Consider the following 21,078-nt stretch of genomic DNA (forward strand, 5'->3'; position numbering starts at 1 on the left):
CCAACCCTCCTGCTGGCCCTGAAGCTCATAACCATCCTTCCTGCTAATCGGTGTTCCTCCTCCCTCAGAATACACACCACACACATGCACAGAGACACATACATGCATCCACATGCACACACACACACATACACACACACCACTATTCTCAAAGCATCCCCTGCCAATCCTTCTTCTACTATGTCCCTTCAATTCTTATGTGTTCTTTATTCTGACATATATTTTGCATTTGCCACCAGCCTGCTATTTCACAAATTACTCTTCTGGGTGAATGTTTTCCTCCCAATAAACTATAACTTCCCTCAAGAGCTTCTGTGATTCTTCGACCTACCTCACGCCATCTAGCAATTTAGTCGGTGCACAATGGATGCCTCGTAAAGACTTTTAATTAGCCATCTCTCCCAGAACCACATTTTGTTGTGTTTTTCATTGCCTGGTTACCTAATTACAACAGTCTTTATGGCCCTGAGGTCATTCCCAATACCCTCCTGGTCCCGGTCAGGCTGCAATTGTCACCACGTTAGCTTCTCCTTTTGCCAAAGATGTCATTGGCTTCTGCAAGCTAGACGAGCAAGCTCCCTGCCTCTGCTTAAGTGGTTCACACTCCTGCACTGCTGTGCTGCTGCCCTAAACAAGAGAGCAGCCCAAGGCAGTAAAATCACACCTAATGCGTACTTGGGACATTTTCATGGGGTTCCTCACTCCCTACATATTGCGGGATTTTTCTTGCAACAAAGGGTTTTGGAAAAACATGATTTTATGTTAGATATAGCACAGACGCAGAAAGGCACATAAAATATAACATAACGTATATAACATAAAGAATTGAGTGAGGCCGACACCCTTGTCATGACCACCCAGGTTAGGGGATGGAACTGTGGGCCCCTGAGTGCGAGTGACATATCAGCCCCCTCTTTCATGGAAGTCACCTTCTTATTTTCCTTTCTACCTTCATCTCTCCAGTGTGCTCCACTATACACTATAATTTAGCTTGTCCATTTATTTTCATTATCTTCTAATAATTTTAAGAATTCAAGACCAATTGCTTTCTGAGTATTAATTCTACATGAATGCTTCAGTAAGCTCTGTGTTTCACTGTTAACTTACATATACGCTATGCATATTCTCTTAGCCACACAATACACACATCCGTACGCACACCTGTATTCTCTCTACTTTCGTCTATCTCTCTTTCCACCTTTATAACTATATATATACACCACTTAAATACAAATTTCACTGCTACTTAATAGTCATCTTGATTTCGAGCCATTATGCATGGTACGATATCTGTGATTTTTCAGGTTTTTAAATTTTGGAATAAATTAACAACTATGATGCTGAAACTAAGGGAAAATGTCAATATAAAATACACTTGGATAGCTTAATACCTATGGCTACTAATGGGACATAAGAGAAAAAAATCTCTTTCATTAAAGACTTGATATAAAATCTATAAAGATTATTTTCAGAAAAATTACTTCTCATGCCAGGAAGTACTAAAGATAGTGTTAAGTACAGTTCAGACAGTGATTTCCTTCAGAAGGGTTCAGATGATTTGCACACATTATCTTGTCCTTTTAGCTTCTGAAGAGTGTCAAATCATGGGTAAGGAATGATGATCTTATTTTGAGGCAAGCAAGAAGGGCAGAAAAGAAGGCCAGCAACGACAAAGGAGCAAATGAAATACGTGTGTGACCTAACACAGCATCCTGCAGGTCCTGTAAGATTTCACGGCCTCCGACACGGGACGGCTGGTAGTCCAAGGCTAAACACAAATGTAGAAAAGCTGGAGCAAAGTCCTTGCAAGACAACAAAGTCTATCTTTCTGAGTTTGAAATCAAAGTAAGACAATAGGAAAGGAAATCAGCCAAGGAACTCATCAGAGGGTTTTACTGGGAGTGTGATTGAAAGTAGAGTGCAGAGGGACTTTCAACATTATTGAGCCAGAATTACACAGACCACGTCTGGGTACTGAGATATTTCTAAACCGGCCTGTTAGGTTTGCATTTGTATCTGTGGCCTCAGACCCATAGGCAGGAGGCAATTCGCGATGAAGTCAATATAACAAGGACAGAGCTAAGGTCCATTTGGAAAAGCCTGATGTCGGCTCTATGTTGCCCCTCATTCATATTTGTCCACTTCCACATTCAAATGGAAGGCTTGAATGATTCCAGATTTAAGCTAGGGCATCCATGCTTCAGGTAAAAGGGCATCACAGTGTGAAGTGTGAATCTGGAGAGCAATCTCTCTGCTGATACTGTAAGCAGGTGCTACGATTTATCTAACACCTGGAAAAGATCAGTAATATCTCCTATTGTTGAAGCACAGTGGATGTGATGCCTTAACTTCATCTCAATGCTAAGCCTCTGTGTCTCATTCTGTTGTTTAGAGTTATGATCAGAATACAGGATCCCCTCTTCTTTGAATTAAAAAGTGCTGTAGCAAATGCAGTGGACCCACTACTACAGACCGTAGTGACTTTGGTCTCATCTAAATGAGCTTGAAGTGCCAATAAGACCTATCTAGACTCAAATGTACAATATATATATAAAACAAGATCAATAAAAATCTGCAAATACCCAACTGTCCTTATTGCTCATAATGGAGATTATGAAACAGAGTAATAGTGACCTATGGGTGAATAAATATGAATGTATTCTACAATACAGAATGAATAAAAATTCCCGAGGATGTTCCTGTTTATGATAGAGGTTTTATCTTCCACTTGAAAAAGAAAAAAAAAAGTTCTGGTAGTTCAGCTTACTAGGCATTCACGTAATAATTCGTTTGGCTATTGGTTTGTTGGTGGCTCTCACTTGCACTATAAGTGATATTTAGTCCATTAGGTCACTTCAAAGCAATGAAAAAGTCATTGTTTTAGGACTTGGAGCTCATAGAGATAACTGTGTTGAGGCTTCTTATTGAACATAGCATGATATGTTATTTTTGAAAAGGGAAGGTAAAAAGTTCATGTCTATTTTGCATGTGTGTTTGTGGATGGAGGGAAAACAGAAATCTCCAGCATCTGGATTCACATTCTGAGGAATTTACTTAGATTTTTCTTATTATTACTGTGATTTCACATCAGTTTTTAGAAGCATATTGTCACTTATAGATCTGAATTTACTCTTACAAAGAGTTGAAGAATGTTCTGAGAAATTTATAGTGGGTCTAAGACTAGCTAAGCTTCTCAGAGTCCCACAGGCCGTGTTGTGTTTATCAGATCACTGACTCTATGGAAAAAAAAATGCTTTCTTGTCTCAGTATTTCTTTCTCTGGTTTGTGTTCATTCTGAATGGAATTAAATTAGTGTGAAGAGTTTCTACACCTAGAGTATGGAAGCTGGGTCCTTTAAATGGTTCATTGAAACCATACAGAGTCCAAACCATCCACTAAAATGGGGCCATCAACCCTACAGGGTGGTTGAGAGTATTCAGCGGGATCATACAAAGAGCTCTCATGAGGCTTCAACACCGTGATCCACTCTCCTGTTTTCCTCCCTCTTCCCCCAATGAATCAACACCAGGCCTCAGTTATTCTTCTTGGAAGGGTCCTCCCAATGTGTCCTCTTCTGTTCTGCTCCATAGAAACTTCTCTAATTCACCATCACTTGTCATCTGAAATATGGAAACCAGCCCGTCTGGCCTCCTGCCTCAGGCTTGCTTCATTCTAATAGAATGTCCCTTCCTCAGCCAGGCCTGCCTTCTCAAAACAAAAATAAACATGATCATCTCCTGTTTCAAACCCTTTGGTGCCACCCCAAAGTCCTCAAGATAAAGTCAGCTTCCTTCATATGGCTTACATAGTCACTCATGACCTGAGGCTGCCCAGCTTTCCATGGCGGTGTCTGAGCTCTCTCTCTTCAGCCTTTGGTGCTCCAGAAAAGAGCATCTGTGAGAGAATGGATGCAAACAATGAATTTCATGAGTTTAATAAATGTACAGCTAACATTTTCAAAACTTAGGGTATAATTTCCACAAGCCTGGTAGGTAGGTGATGTTAGAAAATAGTCAAACACTGGTTAGTAATAGGACCCTGGCAAGTCCCTTTAGTTCCACGTCTTGGCTCCTTGTGTGTGATGTGAGGGGCTCGGACAAGATGATCCTTTGGGTCTCAGAAGTTGTAGCCCCTCAGGTCTTGGAGGTCATGGCACTCAGAAGTTCCTTGACCATGCACTCGTGTTGCATGTTTATGCTGTGTGTGCAAACAAGCTGAGCAACGTGTCAAAAGAGGTCAAGTCCATCCTTACACAGTGACTCCTCTTTTTCAGAGCTGAAATCTACAGTTTGGGGCATGGTGTGAATTGTCCATGAGCATTATTCATTAATATGCTAGAGAACCTGTTACTGATTAACTCTATCAGATGCCTTGCTAGACACCTCTCAGGCATCTTTCCATTGAATTCTTTTAGTGTCCCATATGATGGATGGGTACCTTCCACCCGATGCTGCAGAAAAGAAAACTGAGCCTCCCAGATGAGAAGCCTTGCCCCACAGAGGGAAGATGAAAACAACCCCAGTCTGTCAAAACTCAGGGTCTTAGCCATTGTGGCACACCTCTTCCTAAAATCCCGCCTGCCTCCCATTGTGAGAAATATTCTGCTTCTTCAGTGTGGTCAACTCACTTCTAAACTCTGATCATCTCTGACCCTCAGGGACACTGTGACCCAAGCCAGGATTTGAGCCCAGAAACTCATACCTGCTGCTGCAGCTCTGGGTAGATGCTAGTGTGATCCCTGAACCCAGGCTGTAAGGGGGGCATGGGTAGGGGCACCTCAGACGCACCTTGCCCTCTGTGCCCCCCTGGCCCTTGCAAAGGGGATAGGTCCTTAAGTATCTCACAGTCAAAGACAGACCCGTGGTATTTCGACTCTAATTATCATCATGATGGTAAAGCCGGTCATCATATGCCAAACATCAGGGTTATAGTGCCACAGTGTCAAGTGTTTTCCAAACTCCGGCATTGCCCACAGGACCTTGATAAGGGGGTGTGCTTTCTCTTCATACCCTTGTATCGGGGTGTGATAGATAGCCTCACTGTTTCATAAAAATGTGGGATTTAAAAAGAAAATCTTTCACTTTTCTTTCTTTTTTTTTTTTTGAATACGAACATTTCATGAATTTGCATGTCATCCTTGTGTGAGGACCATGCTAATTCCCTCTGTATCGTTCCAATTCTAGGATATGGCCTACTGAAGCGAGCCTTAAAAAGGAAATCTTTAACTCCAAAACAAAAAATGAGGAAACTAGTCTCATTTGTTGTAAGTGCAATCTGAAAAAATGCAGGCATCACTAAATAGATGCAGGAAATTTTTTTACAGTTTACCTGTGTGCTACTCACAGTCATCGGTTCTACCAAAACTTTGTACAAACCGGACCAGTTCTTAGGAAATCTAGATGACTTGATTGCTGGTTTTTACAATCCTGCAAGTTTGGACACATTGTCTCCATTTTACAGATCACACATCATGACAATCTGTGTAATTTGCCAAAAATGTGCAATATTTCTGATTCCAACATGTTTGATCTTCCCACAGCCAATCCAGCTGCAGATCAATTAGATTCATGTCATGCAATATTTTCTACTGTAGGCACACACTTCTGTGTTTTGTGTCTATGCTGTTATTCCTTCTTACTTTGACAGTCATGGCAAGCAACGGAGAAAACCATCAACCGGAATGTAAGTCACTATACATCTCAAAAAATTTTTTCCTTATAAAAAGGGACTCTGTGTTTCAAACAGCTAAATTTAAAATTGCTGTTTAAAATTGTGTGTTATCTTCCTTATTGCTCAAACTCCAGAATCTTGGGTTAGAAAAATCCAAAGGACGATCAAACCAATGCATGTCTGTATGTCCACAGGGAAGGACTCCAAGTAGCCCATTTTCAATGTGAATGATAATGAAATTCAGCACCTGTATGAAGAGCCTTTTCAGCTGTCCACCTCACTCACAGACTGTGGCCCACAAAAAAAAAAAAGGGACAGCAGAAACAGTAAGCTACAGGCAACCCATGAGAATACCCCTTGTCATGATGGATGTCAGGCTTCGTGCACCAGTGCAATGACATGCCACACTGAGACATTTCAATGAGATTGTGTAAACTTTACATCTATTACCTGCAAATCTTGAGGTGGGAGTGGGGAGGAAGGATAGTGGGAAGGAAGTTATTGAAGATACTATAAGAAAATGAGAGATGATGATGGGGAATCCAAGTGGCTGAGTTGGTTGAGTCCAACCCTTGATTTTGCCTCAGGCCATGCTCCACACTCAGTGTGGAGTCTGCTTGAGATTGTCTCCATTTCCCTCTGCCCCTTCCCCCATGTTTTTTCTCATAAATAAATAAATAAATAAATAAATAAATAAATAAATAAAAATGAAAGGGTGAGAAGACAAGTGGGAGAGAGAGGGAGGCAGAGGGAGGCAACCCAGGTTGCCTGTTGCTGACCAGACACACCTGACTGTCCCAGACTTCACTAAAGGTAACAAAGAGCTGATATGCATCTGTGTGAAACAGGCCCTAAAAAAAAAAAAAAAGAAACAAGCCCTACCTGGCGCTAAGACCATGAGCCTTCAACAAGGGCTTTCAGCCTCAATTCAACTGTTTAGCTCAGGCTTTTCATCATTTCATGTAAAAAAAAAAAAAAATTCACCTGCTTAGAGTGGTTACCTTAATCTAACTTGGGAAATTATAGCTGCAACTAGTATTTAGAAAACCAGTTGGCAGCCTGACAAGTGAGAACACAGTGCCTGTGAGCAAAAATCCAGGCTCCTTGAAGCACTTTTGCCTGGGAAGATGATATACCGGAGCTCATAGGTAGTTCCTACAATGTGTGGACATGTCAGATTTCAGAGCAGCTTTTTAAGCAGCAAACAGAGGAAAGATGTTATTTTTTTTCACAACCTTTGTGCCTTTTGAAAGAAAGGGGCCAGAGTGTGTTTATCTGACCTGTTGTGACATCATGCTGTGTTGTGACAGGCTGCAGCACAGTGAGTAAACAAATGACAAGCAATCCCTCATGGGATGGTGATATCATAGACACCTCTGAACGAGGGGACCTAGGGACTTAGTAGGGGAGGCGGGCAAGGTGGTGCCAGCATCTGGTTGGAGAGGAAGCAATAATAGGTTCGTCATTTTCTGCACGGTGTTGTTTTGGATTTTTATTTTGTATTTACTTCCAAATTCTTTATAAGCCCAGATCACTAATCTCTCAACATTCTCATATATGGTTTGATACCATGTAGCAATGTCCTGTTTTTGTTTTTGTTTCATTGCATGACCTCATTGACATTATTCTGCACTTCTGTAGCTCTTTTCCTCCTCCAGTCATTTTTTTAAGCTTTGAATTGCATATGGATTGCTTTTCATTCAGAGATTATATCCTTAAAAAATTTCCCATAAACATTTCTAATTCTTTCGATCTTCTGTTCCTATGACCCCTACTCCAATGATTAATGCTATCACTGATAACAATACTGAGCACCTACTCTAGGCTAAGCTCTGTGTTGATACTTTCTACATCCAATCTCTTATTCTGAGGACTTTGTAAGGTGAGCATTATTATATTATTTTACAGGTTGGAAAACAAAGAGTAAGAGAAGATAAATAACTTGCCCAATGCCACATGCTTAGTAAGTGGTGGAGCTAAAATCCTACAAGAAATCCTGGAATGGAAGAGAAAAATACTCAACGCAAAGGGTTTCCCAGAGACTTGAACTGGCCACTGTCAGAGAAATCTGAGTTTCTGGATGTAGCAAGTTCACACTGCATGTTGTCTAGTCTGTGGGCAGATGCTGAATATGGTTTTCAGAAGCTGGCTATGACCAGATGCCCTGCTCTCCACTCTAGTACTCAGGCTGAGAGCTACCACCGTGACCTTTATCTTGGAGTGTTTTACCCAGTGATCTGCATTGAGGAGATGCTGCCCACATGATCTTTGCCCTCATGCTACATCTCAGAGAATGGCTATTTAAAATGGAAACAATTCTTTTCTGAGGGAGAAAGAATATGACATAATGTGGCTGTGAGTGGCCTTGAGATTAAGGTTCTCCCAGGTTCCAATCTTAATTTACATATTCAACATCAACATACCTGCTATCTCAATATGATCCGTGCTTTGGTATGAACCATAGAGTTTAATGAATATAAGTGAACAAAATACCTGTGTTTTAAAGAATTGTATAATTGGAATAATTCCTAGGATAGCTAAATATGGTCTGGGATTGTTCACCTTTGAGACAATCCATAAACCTCTGATCCTATGGAAAAATAAGATATGATGTCAAAGATGACCAGTCCCAGAAAGGACACCTTCCCAAAGCCATCTCCAGTGTCCCCCTGGAAGACAGACAAAGGCAGTTTTCCCAGAGAACAAAAATCCGAGCAATCAGACTAATGATTAAGAACCTGTACAACCAGCTACGGGATCCTCACAACTACTCCTGGCAAGATGTGAAATGTGCTGTGGAATGCTGACCACTGAGCATTGTTTTCCATTCTTCAAAGAGAGGTCGTCCCCATCACTCCCACCCTAATGAGTCTGGTTCTCTATTTGTGTATACTGGGTGCATTAAGAATTGTTTAATTTGTCATTTGGCTATAGACCACCACACCACAAGGGAATAGAGGAAGACCGATCAAAGAACTGGATGTCAACCAAGAATTCTTAATCCTGACCTAGAACTGAGAGAATGGACATTTTTGTAGATGTGTGTGCTTGGGAAGAGGCGGTTGCAAAACGTGGGGGGCTGTAATCAGTGGCTGTTACTTTTGCCTCCTAGCATCAATCCATCCTCCTTCAAATAACAATGTCCCAAAGTCTGGAGGAAATATGTCTCCTCTCCTGTGTCTAATCGATGAAAATGTAAAGTTACAAAGGCAGAGGATTTGCTCTACACTGCTTAAGTAACTCATTTCAGTTTCCCAATCAAGCAGAGTTCAGACAGAAACAAATGACCCAGATCAGGCTGATCAGGGCCGGTGAGACTCAATTCCAAAATGTTGTTTGTGTTCAATGGAAAATGAACTCTTGCTCTCTCTGAAGCACACAAAATGTGGACATATTAGAACGGCTGTAGCTACCTCAGGAGGAAAGAGTGCTGCAAACAGGTTCAACCCCGAGGCAGCAGGGCTGAGATGCGAGGGGGAGCTTTGCTCAGTTAACACTGTTTGAGACTGGGGTCAGATGTCTCCCCAGGACTCTTTTTGGCTTGTCCTTAAACTCAGGTGAGTTGTATTTCCTATTGAAAGCAACAGAAATCATCTCATCCAACCAACTGGCAACATTCTTGGCAAAATGAGAGACGTATGGTCACTACTGGAAAATCTACAAAACACAGTAAGTGCTTTTCATAATGCTTGATGTATAGTATAGGAAACTGATAACACTTCTAGAAATAAGAATTTGAAAGAACTAGGCCAGATTATATTATACTAGAATAGGAAGAAGGGAGTATTACTTTACTTTCAATATTTGTAGGACATAAAGTTAAACAAATCTGGCATGAATTCTTTTTGGAGCTTTTATTTATTATCTTTAAATTCAAAGTATATCTTTAGATGTGAATCTGGCATTTGTACTATTGTGAGTGTTTCCAACCCCTCAGGGGGTTGAGAGAATCTTAAACATATATGAGTGTGTGTGAGCATACACAACACAAAAACACACACACGCCTACAAAAGCTTACCAAGAAGGATAATTTTTATATTTGAAAGTGGCATCTTAAGAATTTTCCCCAGTGGGAATGTGCCTTTAGAAGTTCTCCTCTTAGCACACCAGAGAGGCTCAGTTGGTTAAGAGACCAAGTCTTGGTTTTGGCTCATGTTGTGATCTCATGGTGAGATTGAGCCCCTGCATTGGCTTCTTGCCCAGTGTCGAGTCTCCTTGAGGGTTCCCTCCTCCTTCTTCTCCCCCTGTTTGCTCTTTCTCTCTAAATAAATCTTTGGGGAAAAAAAAAGAAAAAAATTATCTTCATACAGATACTGACCAAAATCAAACTGTATATTGATAACACCTGCAAAATTCAACTGATGGCAGCATAAAGTCAATCTAACATCTTTTTGACATAGCTTGGGTTCACTAGATTTTACTATTCTCTCCTAAGTTGAACTATGGTTATTTTCCTAAAAACAAAACAAAAAATAGTTGCAATCATGTTATTAGAATTTTTAAGTTATAAACTCAATATATCATCATTTCCTGTCTGGAAGGATATCTATGTACATTTTTAGCCTTAAAAGATTCAAACAAATGTCTGTCACTTAGACAAATGTGTTATATTAGTCTTTTTAATAATTAGGAAATACAACTAAGTACACATATTGAGAATACGCTCAAAAAATAAATTGAATATTTTTTTTATTTTTTTTATTTATTTATGATAGTCACACAGAGAGAGAGAGAGAGAAGCAGAGACATAGGCAGAGGGAGAAGCAGGCTCCATGCACCGGGAGCCTGATGTGGGATTCAATCCCGGGTCTCCAGGATCACGCGCTGGGTCAAAGGCAGGCACTAAACCGCTGCGCCACCAAGGGATCCCTTAATATTGAGTGTGGAACAGTTAAGCTTGGTTCACTTTTCCAAAGAGATATAACTTGGGCTTTCCAATTTTTAAAATTTCCTTTTGTGGTCTGGTTAGGCTTTAAGCATGGAGAGAGCATTTATATAGATCCTGAAGTACTGGCCTGTAAAAGGTCATGAAAGAAGATGGTGTTTTGGATTATCAGTAGTATTACCAATTGAGGAATATCTAATATCATGTCCATTTAGCATCTCCTATGAAATAATGAAACTGTTTATAAGACTTCCCATGGTAATGCCAGCAGGAAAGTAATTACATGAACACAAGACAACTGCTTCTGTGAAGAAAAGGAATGCCGTAACAGCATGAAGAAGAAGGGAGCAAACCATCTGCCTTACTCTTACCTATTTCTATTCTCAGAGTATGCCACACTTACTTTCCCTCCCAAGGTTTGAACAATGTTTATAAAAATTCTAGTGAATACTGCATACTTTAGATCATCATTGCATCCTAAAATATTCCCAGTATTAAAATTGATCACATATTGGGTGAAATTCAATCTCTATCAGCTTCTATCATTTAATTTACAAAACACAGACAATCTCATTTTTGTTTTTATTTTTTTGCAGCTGGAGTGGAAATTAATGTAAGCATGCTAATGATTCCGAATGCCCAGTTATACAACAACTTGGAAGCTTTCAGGCCAAGAGTCAGTTGTGTATTTGTGAACTTGCTTGGAAAGATGGAACCTGTGCTACATTATTTTCCACTCTCAAAACTCTCCCACTTAGCGATATAGCAATGAAACATTTATTAGGAATAGTTATAAATACATATTTTATTTATTTTCGGGGTTTACTGCTATACATGAGTAGAAAGTGCTAATCTTGCCCTTTCTACAATTGTTGGTGTTTGGATTACAATATTTATTGTTCTCGACATAATTTAGTTTCCAAATTCCACAATGCATATATTCAATTTCATTCCTCTATTACCTCATATATGTAAATGGCTGAGGAAGTGAAATGCTCATAGTATCCATAGCATGAAGGTGGTTTCTGTCAGCAGTGACACTTACCCTGGGTCAACTAAGGTTAACAGTGGTTTTCCACTACAGACTCTATTGTCTTCACCCATCTCAGTTTATTTTTCCAGGTTTTCAAATAGAGATCAAATAGTGAGTGAATACTGGGAAAATCCTATACAGAATTATAATTTTTATATTAATTATTTTTTATAATTAATTTTTAATGTGGAATTCAGAATTTCTCATCACTAGAGTTCTTCCATGAATTGAACCATATCTATCATATAGTTACAAACTAAATGTTGCAGTTAAAGCAAGAATCAAAAGGTAGAAGCTCCAGTTAAAAGCACAGGGACTGACTACAAGATTTCAAATGTCTGTAACTTATGAGAAACACATGTAAAACATAAGGCATATCCCAAACACAAGGTTAAAATAAAAGTAAATATAAAAAGGTATAGCAAGGAATTATCAATCAAAAGCAACCTAGGTAAATATATTATCATTGGCGATACTGACTTTAGGGCAGAGGGGGTTACTAGACATAAAGAGTGAGTAATGAGAGGTCCAAAATATAAAAAGTTCAATTTATTGGGAAGATACAACAATTTATGAATCTCATATAATTTTATGGCCTCAAAACACGAAAAGAAGAAACTTATACAATTACAGGAGGAAATGTAAAATAATTCACATTGTGGAAATTTTGCAATGTCATCCTCTATAATAAAGAAAAAACACAAGCAGATAAATTGTTAATGGGATGAAGCTTTAAACAAAGAGATTAACAAATGTAACCTAGTACAAAGAGAAAAGGAGAGAGAGAGGTGGGGGAGAAGGGAAGGAAGGAAGGAAGGAAGGAAGGAAGGAAGGAAGGAAGGAAGGAAGGAAGGAAGGAAGGAAGGAAAAGAGAGGGAGGGAGAGAGAGAGAGAAGAAGGAAGAAAGGAAAGAGAAACAAAAAGAGAGGAAGAAAAAGAAATCCACGGCAGAATGGATTTTTTGCTAGCACACTTGCATATTTTTCCAAAATTGAACATATCCTGGTCCAGAAAGCAACTCTCAACACATTTCTAAAGGTTCCAGCTACACAGAGCATATTTTCTGACAACTGTGCCATTAAGTTGGAAATAACAAACAAGCAAACAAAAAAGATGCAACAAAATACACTAATGATTGGAAATTAAGAAATATATCTCTAAGCAACCTGTCAATCAAAGCAGAAAGTATAATGGAAATAAAATATTTTGAACTGAACTACAACAAAACTACTATATATCTGAACTTGTGTGATATCACTGCAGGAGTACTTAAAGAATAATTAAATATATATATATATATATATAAAGATATACAAATTAATGAACCAAGAATCTATCTCAAAAGCTTAAGAGAAAAAGAAATTAACAAAATAAACCCAAGGAAGTAAGAAAGGAGAAGCAAAATAATAATAATGATAATAATAATACTATTAATGATGGTAATAGTCAGAAGTTATTACAGTAGAAAACCAATACAGAGAAGATAAATCCAAATAGTGGTTCTTCAAAATAACTCAAACTGGTAAACTCTGTTGAGACTGGTCCAGAAAAGAAGAGAGAAGGCCCAAAGGACTAATTTCATGGATGTAAAGGATCAGTCTCTGGAGATAGGCAGATATAAAAAAGACAATAAAATGATATTAACAGACAACCTTAAGCCAATAGGACAATTTATGAAATGGACAAAATATCCTAGAAAAATATAACTCACCCAAATTACCCTCCCCACAGCATAGAATATGTGAGTAGTTCTTACTATAAAACATTGATTTCTAAAACAAAAACCCTTTCCACTAAGAAAACCCTAGGTCCAGATGGTTTTACCTCCCACATTTTTCCCAAATATTTAATAAGGATATAATTCTAATTGTACAGGATCTCTTCCAGAATTCATTTTACAAACTGATTGATCTTTAAAGAAGATAAAGGAGAGCAAATTATAGGTCACCTTTCTAGTGAATAGAAATTTAAAAAATCTTAAACAAAATATTTTCTGACTAACTATAAATCATGATTTCACTGAGTTTATAGCCAAATGCAAGATTGGTTTATTATTAGAAAACCAATCAAAGTATTTCAACTCAAAATCAGTTCCTAAAGGATTGCCATAATATAGTCATTTCAAGAGATTCCTATCCTCATTCAATGAGGTTAAAACTCCATTCTCAATAAAGTCACTCAGTAATTTAAAAATAGAAAGGAACTCCCTATACTGATAAAAGGTGTTTATCAAAGCAGCAGCATATACTTGCTTAACATTGAAGTGCTGGATGGTTTCCCTTAGGTTCTATCAGAAGGGGGATACTTCCTCGGTCACCACGTCTTTTTTGGTTTACTATGCAGTTCTTATCCAGTGTATTAAGCATGATAAATTAATACTGTCCAGTATTTTAAAGAAATAATAAAATGAAAGGTCTACGAATTGGAAGAGAAGAAATAATTCTGAAGGAAGAAACAAAACTGTAATTGTGGGTAGGTGCTCTGACGGAAAGACTCCAAAAGTATCTGTAGAAAAGCTGAAAGAACTCATGAGAGTTTACCAGAATTGGTGGAGATAAAATCAATTAAAAAACAACAACACTGTATTTCTCTATACCAGTAACAAATAAATTTGAGGAAAATATACTCTGTATAAGATCCTCTCCCTCTCATGTGTAAGATGAGATATAATTATAACAAGAATAACAATAGTACAAGATCTCTTAGTGAAAAAATATAAGCCTTTTTGAGTGATATTAAAGGACTAATGGAGAGATACATCAGTTTCTGCACTGGAAAACTTCACAGTGTGATGTTATAAAGATGTCATTTCTTTCCATATTGAAATGCATGTATTCAGTGCAATCCTAAACAAAACCCCAAAATAATTTAAAACAAATATATAGGGTAGCTTGAGGAAATTATTCTAAAACAATTATGAAAATTCATATAATCAAAATAGTTTTGACACTCAAAAGAAGAATAATCTGGGAGATCTTGATATGTCTGCTATCAAAGCTTTTTATAAAGGTGTAGTAATGAATACAACGTGGTATCTGGCCCAGAGAGAGACCAATGAGCAAGAAGAGAGAATTCAGGAATAGACTCTCAGACATCTGATCAGGACTTATGATGAGAGACACTTTATTAATCAACTGGAAGTGAGTCATTTAGATACGTGGGACTCAGTCCATAAGGGATCCATGCACAAAGCAAAATGAGCTTGAGCTTCTATCACAAATACAATTTTACTCTAGATGAGTTGTTAGCCTAAATGTAAAGGGAAAAACAAAATAAATAAAATAATAAAATAAAATAAAATAAAATAAAATGAGATACAAAGTGATATAAAATTAGAAATGTTAGCATAGGACAATTTCGTTATCTCAGAGTAAGATATTTTTTAAAAGATACAAGAGCACAAAAGTTTATAAAAGACTGAAATATTGGACTAAGGTAAAAGTAAACAACTATATTTACTGGAAGTATGTTTTTTAAAGATTTTATTTGTTTATCATGAGAGACACAGAAAGAGAGTCAGAGACACAGCCAGAGGGAGAAGCAGGCTCCCTGTGGGGAGCCTGATGCGGGACTGAATCCCAGGACTCGATCCCAGGACCCCAGGATCACGACCTGAGCCAAAGGCAGATGCTCAACCACTGAGTCACTCAGGCGCCCCTATTGGAAGCACTAAAAAGAGAGTGACATCAGGGCAGCCACTGACGGGATCATTACACCTGTGACCCATTGATCTGCAGATGACTTGTAGCTAATAAGCTCCCACAATTTATTATTATCATAATTATTATTAGAAGACAAGTAACCCAGAAAAATGAGCAAAACATATAAACAGATACCTCACAGAGGGGCAGACACATGTCTGAAGAATATGTGAAAAGGTGTTCACTGTTAATAGAAATTAAGAAAATGGAAATGGAAATCCTAGTGAAATGGTACACACCCGCAGCCCTGAAAATGTAAAGTGAGTCACAAAACCCAGTGCTGTGGAGTACTTAGAGCGACAGGAATTCCTGCCCTGCAGGTGCCTGAACCCTTGTCCCTGTAGAGTTAAACACACACGTGAACCAGCAATTCCATTTCTGAAAATACATGTAGGCAGCAGAAATCAGGTATGGGTGCAACCAGATAAAGGTACAGGAAAGTTCACTGCAGCACCGTCTACAAAGACCTAACGACTGGAAATAATCCAAATAAGCATCGTTGGTCAAATGGGCAAATGCCTGGTGAAATATTCAGACAATGGGAGCACCTGGGTGGCTCCGTCGGTGAAGCGTCTGCTTTGGGCTCAGAGCATGATCTCAGGGTCCTGGGATCCCCCTGCCCCCCACATTGGGCTCCCTGCTCAGCTTCTCTCTTTCCCTCTGCCATTCCCCACCCCTGCTTGTGCTCTCTGACTCTATCTCTCTGTCAAATAAATGAATAAAATATTTTTTAAAAAGAGAGAGAGAAAAAAAAGAGAGAGAAATTTTCAGACAATGGAATACTGCACAGGAATGCAAAGACTACAACCCTTACAATTAATTTTTAAAAAATCTATTGTTGACTAAAAGAGGCAAGGAGCAAAACAACACATGCTATACAATTCCATTTCTGTACAGTTCAAAATATGCTAAACTGGAATATCTCAGGACATGCATGTGGTCATGAGACTATAAAGGAAGAAAAGAAAGGATTATTTCATGAGTCCGGTTGTGGCTGTATTGCTGGAAAGCCTATGAAGCAGAAGTGAGGTCAGGAGTTGGGGGGACCCCTGGGGTCTGGCAATGCCCCGATTTTTGCTGTGGTAACGGTTACATGGGTGTTTGCAGTGATTTGTTAAACTGTGTATTTACACTTTGTGGATTTTCCTGAATGCGTATTAACTCACAATAAAAAGTGTAAAAAGTACCTAACACAAACCTTTTTCAAAAATCTGTATTTTACATTCTAATTGATCCTGGTACTAATGGCAAGAATTATGAACCCAGATCTACATTTCATGACCTTAAAATGCCAATTTTACTTGTGGCTTATAGGCAGCGTGTTCCACACTACTGCCCTTGGTCAAGCCTCTGTGTGGTTACCGACGTAGGGGAGGGAGAAGGAGGCCGTGTGAGGGGACTTATAGCACTGAGTTGCTAAAGCCTCATTCCTTGTGAACCCAGTGATTCACTCTGCATTTTCCGGCCATCCCATAAAATTAATAAATGTGAATTTTCACCATGCTTATCTGAATGTCTGAAGATTAGTTGTCATTGAGCTGCATGTGGAAATAGCACACTTAACATCATTCTGATGTTTGGACACCTTGTTTTCAACTCTGCCAAGGTTCTTGGAATACGGATCTGGATATGGATGAGGTAGGTAAGTGCATCAGCCTCAGACAAACGTTCAAGAAGTTTATAGGCTCCTTTCTTTGCGCTGCTTTACTACTGACTAAGAGAGAGCATTTTTTAAGTGCTCAAGTTCAGTTTTATTTTTAAACAAAAGGTGTCTTTCTCATGGAAATGGAAGACTGTGTTCCACTAGATCATGCAGGGTTGAATCTAAGAGCCTAGGACATTCAGACTTAGCAGTGTCTTCTGTTTACGAGCCCGTGGCCTTAGGGTGCGATCCACTGCATGGACGATGGAGTCTGCCGATTTGCCTTGACTTCTGAGGACTTGGCCTCCTGGCAAAATGGAGCGAGCCCGCTTAGTTGTGTTGTTTTGCACTGCGCAGTGGTAAAGGCTATTAAATTAATGGAGGAGATGTTTGTTCTTTTAATATCGTATGCATGAGACTCTATTCTTTTTGAGATTATCAATCATTAGTTGGTGTGAGAGAACTCATTTAAAGCAAGAAAGTGAAAAGTAAAGCCTGCCCTTTAATGCAGAGTTACTGGCCATATTGATCAGCGTCTGATATTATGAGAAGAATGGAAAGCATTTACATTCAGAAAGCTGCTAAAGCTGCACTTTTACCACTAAGAAAATTGCGCTCAGAAGGTGAGTGAAAGTAATTGTAAGTTTACTCAATAACGAGCATCTGATTTGACTAAAGAGCTCCACATTTTGGTAGAAACATCTTAACTGGTTATGGAGAAGCAAAGGTTCTCTGCCAATAATAAAGCTCACCTGGACTGTGTCTACCACTTGGGTCTGAGCTACTTCCTGCTTTTGGGAGAGAATATTTACCTCCAGGGTGTGTAGCTTTCAAATTCAGCCTACTTCACAATGGAGAATGTCAACAATGCCAGTCAGTCTTCACTCCTTTTTTCAATTTTGTCTGGTTAGTCATTTTACCAGACAGGACTGGTACTGGAGCGATCGCTCCTAAACTGCCCCAAGTTGAACATCATCGTTTTGTCTCCAAGCAGACCCTCTAACTAAAGAGACGTGCATGGTAATTTGCAAATGTGTAAGAATTTGGTCCCACCTCACCTGAAAATATTTTGAGAGAATATTCTGAAATGGTTTTATGCCTCAGGCATGACAACAAACCTGGTGGAATGTTGAGAGAGGTGGTCGGCATGTCAGCCCTCATTTTGCTGTCAGGCACCACAGCCTGTGCTCCAGATTTAAGGTCACAAAACCTGGTTTGAGCCCCCACTCTATGACTGACTGGCTGTTTGACCTCGAGGAAACCATTTGTCTTTTCAAAATTCGAAAGAATTAAGATGGAATTATCTTGAGGATTGAGTGGGAAAATGTATCTGAATGTCTAATGGCAAGAGGCATCTATACCTCAAACAGGGTGACAGATGATCTCACTCAGGCACCACTCCCGCCAGGGGGAACTGGGGCTATCACTCTTGTACTTTGGTCACTAACCTTTTGATAAAAATTGTTACCACTCAGTTTTTTGTGTGTCTCATTAGATTGTGAGAATAGAGATGAGTTCAATTGTGGAGATTTTACCTATTAATAAATGCATTTTAAGCTCCTTGTGTGTGTGTGTGTGTGTTTACACTGTAGAGTATATGACATTTTTATGATCTACTCTGGTGTTTGTATCTAATTCGTAAAGATATTGATATGCTTTGAGTCTTATAAAAACATTTCCCCAAGACTAGCTACATAATTTGTGGGTCCCAGTACAAAATAAAAATGTAGGGCCATTGTTCCAAAAGCAGAAGGAAGAGACATGAAAGGTACTGTGATATAAAGCTTTCTACTCTTTCTTTTTTTTTATGATAGTCAAAGAGAGAGAGAGAGAGAGAGAGAGAGGCAGAGACACAGGCAGAGGGAGAAGCAGGCTCCATGCACCGGGAGCCCGACGTGGGACTCGATCCCGGGTCTCCAGGATCGTGCCCTGGGCCAAAGGCAGGTGCCAAACCGCTGTGCCACCCAGGGATCCCCGCTTTCTACTCTTTTTTTTTTTTTTCATTTTTTAAAACTGATTTTAGAGGGGGAGGGGCAAAAGCAGAGGGAGAGAGAGAGAATCTCAAGCAGATTCTCAGCTGACTGTGGAGCTGAAAGTGGGGCTTCATCTCAGGGTCTTGAGATCCCTCAGGCCTTTGACCTGAGCCCAAACCAAGAGTCCATTGCTTTACCGACTGCACCACCCAGGCACTCCAAAGCTTTTTCCTTTGAAAAATGGTTGAAAAACATTATTACCTATAAACATGATAGATGTGGTGGTAATGCATGAGTAACAAAATTTATAAACTGCAGAAATGATTTTTTTTACTGCTCTAAGCATATACATATAATATAGTAATTTATACTTCATTAATGTGAGAACTTGATCACAAAGATTTTTCTGGCTGACTTTCTTAAAAATTTATTTATTGGACTATCAAAATTTATATGTTAGCCACTTCACTTTCAGCTGATAACTGAAAGAGAGATCAATCTACTGAAAGATCTTAAATAAATTTTAATGATGTTTAATTTTGAGAAGAATCTTTCTGCTAAGGCAGCTATTACTGGGGATATTAAGAGTGTTTTATAGGATGTGGCAAAATCGAGATAAAATTCTGCTAAATTATTTTGAAATAGAAGTTTTAGTGCATGTAGGGCTAATGATGCTTTCATCTTCAATACTTTTCTTCTGTTATATTTTCTGTTAACCTTTCCATTTCATTTGTCCAGACATTTTTCTTTGTGAGAGCCAATCATCTAGATATTAAGTCTGTGTTCTGTTTTTCATGTGTACCTTGTTTTTTTTTCTTTAAAAGATTTATGAATGTGTGTCCTTTCTGGACTCTATGATGGCTCATCAAATTTAGCTTCTCCATCACCAATTTTTATGAGTGTCAGTTTGTCTCTTCGCTGCTTTCAACATGAATTTGTGTGAAGTGTACCACTCGTCCTGCCACATCTTCTGTCCTGTGCAGTTTTCCTTTATGACACTCATTTCCTCCTTACCTTTTTGTTCTCGTTTAATTCTTAGGGCTTTATGTGCTTTTCAAACATCTACCACTAACTTCTTGTTCTGCACCATGGAAAACAGGGTTGTTGAAAACTCTCATCGTGAGTAATCTTCTTCCTCCTCTGAAGTAGGTTCTTCTGAGTTTTTCTGAGGTTTGTGGTCACTCCATTTTTTAATCATTGCTGTTGAGAACTTTGATTCATGTTTACTCCCTCCTCCTCCTATGTCTTTATTCATGGACAGAAACAGATACACCCAAACACAACAGCTATCAGAAGATTGTACAGATTGAATTTGGCCCATGCTCGGTGGACATGGGTGGTGTTTGACTCTGCCCCAAATGCTACAGAAGCTGTTAACTGCTTTCTAGAGTCTGGGAGCCTCTTGCTACCGGCCTGATGCTTTCCCATCTGACTTACAAATATTCCGAACCATTGGGTCACGAAAGTAAAAACAGCACAGCCCTCACGGAAAATGCTACCACTGTCTTTTAGTCGTAAAGTAATGCAATTGGTACAGGAGTGTGTAGAAGAAGAATTGATGGTCTTTTTTCCAACTCCTCCTGACCCTTCCATTGCTGTTCCTACCCACCTTCTCTGTGAAAAGTTTAGTTTTAACAGTTGTGGGTAGAGCTTAGCAATATTCCCTTTAACTTTTATGTATTAATGTAGACACACACTTTCTTCCTTTTTTCCCATGATTCTATTGTATACAATATCAAGTGGATAATACTCTATAAAATGTTCTGCAACGTATTTGTTTTTATTTCCATAAAGGTATAGCTCAGAAAAACTTTGTTTTTAGTATATTTCAAACTTTTTAAATGTCTTATGGTATTTCATAACAGAAATATTACTTTTTTTTGAGTACCTTCTCTTTTAATGAGTTTTGTTGTTTACTGCTTTCTGCTTTTACAAAAAAAAATGTTATGTTAAATATCCTTGCAAAAGTTCTCGTATGTATGTAATTGCAAATATTTTTGTAGAATAGGTGCTAAAAAGAACAATTATTGTTCAAAAATGAGGATGTTTATGTTTTTTAATCAATGATCCCAAACTGGCTTCTAGAAAGGCAGCACTAAATTAGCTTCCCTAACAGCACTGATTTTTCCTCACTCTTCCCAATACAGGCTATTGCCAAAGATGTTAATTTTTA

The 21,078-nt window shown here is 38.7% G+C and overlaps 1 long non-coding RNA gene and 1 other non-coding gene across 3 annotated transcripts in view; one reads left to right on the forward strand and one right to left on the reverse strand.

The window, feature by feature from the left end:
* Positions 1-21,078, forward strand: part of LOC144324735 (uncharacterized) — a 236,748-nt gene that overhangs the window by 184,975 nt on the left and 30,695 nt on the right. The window lies entirely within an intron of this gene.
* Positions 5,101-5,206, reverse strand: LOC144281484 (U6 spliceosomal RNA). The gene has a single exon (XR_013349998.1). It is a non-coding gene; the product is annotated as a U6 spliceosomal RNA (small nuclear RNA).

The sequence above is a fragment of the Canis aureus genome, chromosome 12, assembly GCF_053574225.1.
Source record: "Canis aureus isolate CA01 chromosome 12, VMU_Caureus_v.1.0, whole genome shotgun sequence".
Taxonomy (NCBI): Eukaryota; Metazoa; Chordata; class Mammalia; order Carnivora; family Canidae; genus Canis; species Canis aureus.